This window comes from Octopus bimaculoides, chromosome 4, assembly GCF_001194135.2.
Source record: "Octopus bimaculoides isolate UCB-OBI-ISO-001 chromosome 4, ASM119413v2, whole genome shotgun sequence".
In the NCBI taxonomy this organism is placed as follows: Eukaryota; Metazoa; Mollusca; class Cephalopoda; order Octopoda; family Octopodidae; genus Octopus; species Octopus bimaculoides.
In genome coordinates this window covers 41,788,067-41,796,435 of record NC_068984.1, presented here as the reverse complement: position 1 = coordinate 41,796,435, position 8,369 = coordinate 41,788,067, and the positions used below count along the sequence as shown (strand labels likewise).

The 8,369-nt window shown below is 38.3% G+C and overlaps 1 protein-coding gene and 1 long non-coding RNA gene across 6 annotated transcripts in view; one reads left to right on the top strand and one right to left on the bottom strand.

Annotated features, from left to right (window-relative positions):
• LOC106881699 (retinol dehydrogenase 14-like) overlaps nucleotides 1-8,369 on the top strand; it is a 20,533-nt gene that overhangs the window by 4,452 nt on the left and 7,712 nt on the right. The window lies entirely within an intron of this gene.
• The window catches only part of LOC128247573 (uncharacterized), a 5,446-nt gene continuing 4,219 nt past the window's right edge, over nucleotides 7,143-8,369 (bottom strand). The window contains exon 3 of the long non-coding RNA XR_008263900.1: nucleotides 7,143-8,061. This is a non-coding gene — a long non-coding RNA (uncharacterized LOC128247573). The remainder of the gene's footprint in view (nucleotides 8,062-8,369) is intronic.

The following is an 8,369-nucleotide window of genomic DNA, read 5'->3' as shown; positions in this document are numbered from 1 at the left end:
ATCTATATATATAAATAGTAACTTTTTATTAAAATAACTTCTGTTATTTGTACTTGTCTAATTCACAACATTGTTATTATATATGAACACATCAATGTATACACGCACTTACAAGCACATGGTTACATGTAGTCTCATCTAAAAGTACTTCGGCCTTTATTTCATCTTTAAACAACATAGAAAGTTACCATGTTAGACTTTTACACTTAAATGCCTAAACCTAATATCACTCAGATCGTATTCTCCACCTTGTTTTCTTTTTCTTCCCCAGCTCCCAACCTTTTTGGGTGGGGCTGGGGTCTTTTTTTTCCCCCAGAGACGAGTGAGCTCACTCACGATAGTCACTTTCGTTGTTACTATTGAATATGTCGGTTAAGAAATATTGTCAAGAAAATAACGAAGCTTAACCATCATCGTACTCTCAAAAATAATAATCCTTCCTAATTTTGGCTCAAGGCCAACAATTTCGGGCGAAGAGTTTAATCGATTATATCGATCCCGGTACTTGATTGATATTCATTTTATCGACCCTGAAAGGATGAAAGACAAAGTTGACCACGGTAGGATTTGAACTCAGAACATAAAGCCAGAAAAAATGCTGCTAAACGTTTTGTCCGGCGTTATTTAGTATCCTTTCCTTTTCTGGTATTTTATGTACTTGATTTTATGTTATCACTACACATTCAGTATGGTGTTTTAGGAAGTGGATGGAAAGAAAGAAAAAAAAACAGCCAAAACAGCGTAACTCCTACATTATGGGACCCAGTTACCGTTTTTCAGAATCGGATCCTCCGTAACCAAAAACGTGGCATTCCGTAACAAAAATCAATATATATCCATTTTACCGAAAGTTATGACGGAAAAATTGGATCTTGTGAATTTTCCGAAAGTCCCCTCCCCACTCCCCAGGGTCGTCAGCGCGCATTTTCCTTTTTTATATTCGGGCGATCTTTCGATACCAGTACCAAATATCGGCCTTTTCTGTAAAAAGTGTCTTCGGCGGTCTTTACCAAAGGTCGGCCTTTTCCGTAAAAAGAGTTGGAGGGAAAGAGGGAAACGACGTCGTAAAAGCGAAAGAGATACAGAGAGCGCGATTTCTTTTGAAGGGGTTAGGGTTAAGGTTAGGGTTTAAGGGTTAGGGTTTGGGTTAGGGAATTCCGTCCCTAACCGTAACTGTAACCCTAACTGTAATCCTAAACACTAACCCTAACCCTAAAACCGACACTAAAACCCTAACCCTAACACCCTAGTGAAGATCGTGCGGGTGTTATGGAAAAGGCCGATCTTTGGTAAAGATCGCCGAAGACACTTTTTACGGAAAAGGCCGATATTTGGTACTGGTATCGAAAGATCGCCCATATTCATTTTCTGCATACTTGTTAACACCCACTAGGCTGGCTTTTTCCCCCCGCGTGAAGAGCTTTATATTGACCGTGTCTTCTACCGTAATCCCCGGGTTTGTCGTCCAAAGCCTTGGCAGGGAAACTGTGTGGAAGTTTATCGGAAGAATCGCTCCTGTTCCTGGGGGAGTAGAGTTAAGCCATTGCCCATTTTATTATTACCATATGGTCTTCGGGTGCCTTGAGCGGGATCTGCTCTGTTGCAAGTATTCGAGCTGAGTCTCTAGTCTGAGGATGACGTTTTCCCATCCTCTTACCAGTTTCAAAAGCTTTGAAGAAAGTTCATCGGCGCTTTCCTTCCATTTTTAACCAAGTCAGATACATACACTGTGTTTGTATATATTTAGTGGAACAAGCTCAATACGTGTGGGGGAAGGGGAGAAATAAAATACAGTTTGTAGGACTAATGGTTATGGATTAAATATTTATATTCACGGTAATTTTTCAGATTAATACACGCACGGTTACCAAGCCCTAACCTTAAAGCCCTAAACCTAACCCTAATCCTAACCCTAAACCCTAACCCTAAACCCTAAAACCCTAACCCTGACTCTAAAACCCTAATACCCTAGTGAAAATCGTGCGGATGTTAATCTGAAAAATTACTATATTCACCCTGTAACTTATCTCTAAATACTTTATTCTAAGTGACCGAGCTGATTATTTTTGAACTTGTCACTCCTGGAATATATATAATACATCCCATTGACAAGAGTCAAAAAACTTGAAACATCGATGTTTGGGATTCCTGATAGATGGCGACACTGAACAAACCGAATGTTTTCACACCATTTTACCATAAAAGAGATATTTTCTCCACGGTAACTGCAGTGAGTTTGCTTTTTAGCAGTTGCAATATGTCACAAACACATTTTGACAAGCCTAAATTTTGCTTATACTTAAACACTGCTTGGCACTAACATTTCGTTGTATAAATAAATAAATATATTTCCGAGAGAGAGAGAGAGAGATATCATTCTTAATCGGCAGAAACTATCAAAAATTATGTATAAATGTATATGCGTTCATTTACAAAACATCTTTGGCCTTTGGAAAAAAAAAAAAAAAACAATCTATTGACGAAATACGAAACAAAACCGAGCTGGGGGAAATAAACTGAAGTGTTAGAAAAGCGAACAAAATGTGTTCTAAAATAACAAGAGATTTCGGTTTAGACAGTTGACTTAATTATCTGTTGTTATTGACATAACATTAATGCTATGTTAGCTTAGCTGCCTTGCTTGTCTACATATCCTATTGTATTGCTTGTACGGAGCAGTTTTAGATTTTTTCATGGTTTTAAGTAAAACAGCAAAACATATACTGATCATACTATCATACTTACAATCGATGGCTTCTGATCTCAATTGATTGGAAGTGTTATCATGTACATTGTTTTGTCTTGGTATAAAAGATGGGCTACAGCAAATATTCTGCTCAATACCACAGATTTGCTTGTCAGTTGTTTGACCTTAACCAGTTGAGCATGTCCCTTGGTGGCTGACGATATGTGCATCTCTGATCATGAGCAGAAGTAGTGGGGGAGCATAGCCATGTGTTGAGAGGAATTTTTTGGGGTTTGAAAAATTCACCATTGGAAACATGGGTGCTTTGTTCAGCATCCTTAAACAAACCTTATTCAGGGACCTTTTGAGCGGGATAGGCTACTCGGCCTGAAGAAAATTCTAACTGGGTCCCACCTGCGAGGTCATGCGCTGTTTATCTTGATATGAGATCACCATGTGGCACAAATATGGTTGTGATGCATGTGCCTGGTGTACCCTTATCAGACGGGTAGCCATGATGGGTATAACGGGCTTCGTATATTTTATCCCAGTGTCACTTTGATGGCATGCAATGCTCTCTCACTCAATAATAATAATAATAGGCACAAGGCCTGAAATTTTGGGAGCGGAGTGAGTCAATTACATCGACACCAGTACTCAACTGGTACTTATTCATCGACCCCGAAAAGATGAAAGGCAAAGTCGACCTCGGGGGAATTTGAAGACAGAACATAAAGACGGACGAAATGCCGCTAAGCATTTTATCCGGCGTGCTGACGATTCTACCAACTCGCTGAATAATAATGGAGACTACGAGATATTTGAATGTACCGCCACATTTAGGTTAGCTTTTTTTTTTATGTATTTGAAACGCGCGCGCACACACATACACACACCTGTCCTTCAGTCATTGGATTTCGGCCATGCTCAAGAACTGCCTTGAAAGATTTTAATCGAACAAATCGACCCCAGTGCTTTTTTTTTTTTTTAATCAGGTACTTATTCTGTTGGTCTTTTTTGCCGAATCGCCATTTTACGGGGACGTAAAGAAACCAGCACTAGTTGTTGGTTGTCAAGCTGTAGTGGGAAGAAGCACAAACACAAATATATACACATACATACATACATACATACATACATACATACATACATATATATATATATATATATATATATATATGCACATATATATATATGTTTAGCGAATCCTTTATTGTAACCAGCAGTGTAGCTAATAGGGGAGCAAGGGGAGCGACCGCTTTTCCCGAGTACATTTTTCAAAATTGGTGCCTTTTCAACAATTTTTGAAACTCTTTAGTTGTGCAATAAAAGTCGAATCTCTTGTTTTGCTGTTGATGTTTTTGTGTGTGTGTTGTTTTTTTGTTTTTTTTGGCGGGGGATGTGTTTTGTTAATCATATGACCTCGGAAGAACTTTTTAGAGTCATTACTCCCGTGTTTTTTTAACTATTTACTCGGATCTTTTTTAAAACGGGGGCCACATTTTGCATTAACGAAACACTTTGAAACTTGGAACACTGGTAGAATGTGTCATATAAAACATCTTTTTCTCTTAGTCTTCTTTAAAAAAAAAGAAATCCATAAATTATTCCATGTTAAAGTTGTCGTATTTCTGTAATTTCAACCAATCACTGACGTCCATTCAGCCGATGTGCCGACTACATAAACAAACGATTCTGAAACAATTAACCCTAACCCTAACCCTAACCCTAGGGTTAGAGTTAGGGTTAGGGTTAGGGTTAAAGCAAATTTAAAATGAAAAAAGCAAATAAAACGAAGGTATGGAGATTAAATACGCTTTACATCGCTTAATCAGCCAAGGGGTAAATATAAACAACTGAATACTTGTCAGTGATTGGTTGAAATTATCGAAATAAGACAATTTTTTACATGAAATAAATTCGAGTACAAAAATATTTTTCTGTTCTATAACACAAAATAGAAGTTTAAAAGTTTTTCGGTACCAAAAACACTACGTAAACATTAATGAAAAATGTGGCCCCCGTTTTAAAAACGATCCATTTACTCAATTTCCTGTAATGTGTTAGTGGCTGCTAACATCGGAAAAACCCAAACAAATCCTGACGTCATAACCTCTTGACACTGGACGATCCCGTAGAGTTTCATCTTTCTCACATCGCACCTACATTAGTAGTTGTGTCCTACATAATGACATTCTTACTGAAACAAAATTAATGAATGTAGAATGCTATTGCGTATAACTAATAATATATTTCGCGTAATATAAGAGAAATGAGTTTTAAAAAATTGTTTAGAATGTCATGGCGCCTTTTTTATGTGCTCGCTCCTACTAACTTTAAACCTGGCTGCTCTATTGACTGAAACTGCTCACTTGTGGGCTCCTCCCATCTTTTAGATTAATGGTTTCTTCAATGGCGTGTAATTAAGTGTACAGACTGCACAGACCAGCCACATTACGTAGGTGTGTTTGCTGTAGTTGAAGGTATGTTATGTTAAAAAACACTAAAGGTGGACTGCCAATTTGGTTACTGCACATGGCGGCTCACATCCGCTCTACACCCTTGGGCTTCTTATTAGGTCGCATTATCGCAGTGTGTGTTGATGGAACTCTTTCTGTCCCACAGTCTATCAACTCCGGTGTGCTCAAGGTTTTTGTCCTCATTCTCTACTCAGTCTTCTATTCTCTTCCATCGATTTATTGCCGTTATGTCCAACATCGCCACTATCCTTCATTTTGCCTCAGCTTACCCCAGCAATGCACCATCTACTCACAACCTAGACACCACACGCTAAATTTCCGTACTGACTCCAAGAACAGAGACCTCAAAAGCCTTTTTAAATGAAAGTAATATCAGTCTCGTCTCTTTCAATACCAAGAAAACACAAACGCTACTCATTCATATCAAGAAAAAAATATTTTTTTAAACTTATCCATGAGTAACACGCAAATTAGGGCCCTTGCAGTCGCGAAAGCACATTTTAGCTACATCACAATGACGGACCCTTTTCTCCAGCCCATAGTAATTATTGACATTCTACAAAGTCCACGGTGGGTCCACAATGGAGTATTGCTCTCACACTGAGGACGGTGCTACTACAGTTACACATAGACAACCTAGATCGCATCACTCATATATACACTCTAGTCTCTGGGTCACAGATATGCTGTCTTCTCTCTCCTTTTCTATCACTACTACAGTATCTCACTATTACTCTCTCTTGCCGAAAGTACATCCTTAACAGCTAGTCACATCCTAATGAATGGCATTTCTATCCAGGGCAAGTACATATTTCAGCCTATAGCAGGTAGGGGTCATACTACGTTACAGACATTCCCGCCTCATCCCTAGTTTCTCCTACTCTAATCACCCACTCCCGGTGCAGCACTAATCACTACGCCTAATCCTTCCTTCCTTCCTTCCCTAAATGTCGGTCTGTGGAATTGACTTGCAGTGTTTCGTGGAGCATATTAAGGGGATGAACCGCTCTGGTTTGTGGGCACTACCCCTTCCTTCAAATCCAGCAAGTGAAAAATAGAAAAGTTGATGAAAAGTCGTTTTGCTGACTCAGTCCCACAAATTTATCTTTTGAAACACGCCAATGGTAGGCCATTCAGTATATGGTTTCATTTTCTAACTGGCTCACCCCCTTCTCTCCCTCTTTCTCTCTCTCCCCTCCCTCCCCCTCTCTCTCCTTCAAACTAGTGTGATGTTGGTGGCAGACGCAGCTATAATTTTCATACATCCTTAAATAGTTCTTTGCAGAAACTCCTCTTTCAATTAGGTTATTGGGTCAACTTCAAGTAGTCTTCCTTTGTACTTCAAATATTTTTTGCTGCTTATTCACCTAATTTTGTTTTACATTTTGTTTGTCCAGTTTTTATTTGTTTTGCTCTGACTTTGTTTTCTCCCTTTATAATCGCTATTGGCAGATTTCTGTGGTTCGATATGGATATTGATTTTATCGTTTTCTTTTGCTAAGAGGTTTTTATCTTCACGCACGATGGACAAGGCATTAAAGTTGCCACATGCTTATTCACTTGGTAGGATGAACTACTGCTACTACTGACTCATTGCTTTTTGTCAACTTTAAAAAGAAGAAATATATTAAACGCATATGAATGAGAATAACATTTTTTTAAATCTAAAAATGCAGTAATACCTCACTTTGCGAGGACCCGCTTTACGAGACTTTGCATTTGTGAGTTTTATTTTTCAAGTACAAGATCCAAATTTTGAATGAAGTGCGAAAGTTTCTACTACCATAACAAATGCTTCTCTGTGTTACCAAGAAATTTATAAAGCAAAAATAAAAACTTCTTCTAAGCAAACAACTCTAGACTAGTTTTCTAAAAAGAAATCTACCATTCCAACTACGAGTGCTTGTGAATCGGCGATCGCGTCTACAAGTGATGGTGTGCGCGAGTCTAGTGCTAGTGAAAGTGATTCAGAAAACGATATTTTTTTTATTATAAATGATCTTGACATTCTTTTTACTTTACATAAAATATTAATTACATTCTACTGTTGTTTTATTGCCATTCATTTACAAGTATTATAAATTTTATTGGTAAAACATTTTTCTGGAAACGAATTACGATTTATAACATTGCTATTATGGGAAATTATTGCTCTACTGTACGAGTTTTCGCTTTACGAGCGGCCTCCGGGAACAAATTAACTCGTATAGAGGGTACGGTCAAGTACCTCTGGAACTCCACTCATCCCAAACAATGAGGTAAGTTTGTTGGAGAACTGTTGCCATTGCAGAGTTTTGGGAAATGTTGCACATTTAGATTCTTTCATTGCAAGGTTTAGAGGAAGCTTGAACGTGAATTGAGCAGTTCTTCCTGGTAGCTGTAATACCAGAAGATACAACACTGGAAGACGGTTAGATTTTATTTCATCCCATTTAGGATTGCAGGTGAAAGTGACAAAAAGATCTGGTTTTCCATATGTCCTGACATATGTCATAGCATCTTGTGTTCGTTGGTGCATATATCGAGGATCACCTGTGAATGATGATGGGAGAATTATATGTTGCCCCATGTTTTGAATATCGCCGTCTGCCCTCAGAACATCTTGGAGATGAACATAATTTTTAGCCCTTAACTTTTTTGATTCTTACGAATGCAGAGGAGATGTTGACTCTCAACTTTAGCATACATATCAACCAGGTATTGTTGAAATAGATCATGATACGTGTGTAATTGATTTGATTGTTCTGGTCTTAATATCAGTTGGTAAGAATAGAAGTCATTTGACGATACCATTTTGTTTGTAATTGGCTCTCCTGTTGCCGGTTCAATTTGTGGAATCTTGTCCATTCCACAGAATAAGAGGATACTGGAGAGCAGCATAAGAGGGATGAGTCTCTGAAATATATTTAAGGTTGCTATCTCAAGCACGAATGAGAATATCGTGATATTCATAAGGAACATATGCGCGCACGCGCGCACATACACACACAACTGTCTCTCTCTCTCTCTCTCTCTCTCTCTCTCTCTCTCTCTCTCACACACACACATATATAGTTGAAATTTACAGAAAAACAAAAGACGAAGGCAGATGTATGAACAACAAGCAGGTGTATTAGTTTGACGCTTGGGGAAGTGAGAAAATCTTTTACGTTTCGAACCTACGCTCTTCAACAGAATGGAGTAAGAAAAAATAAACAGAATAT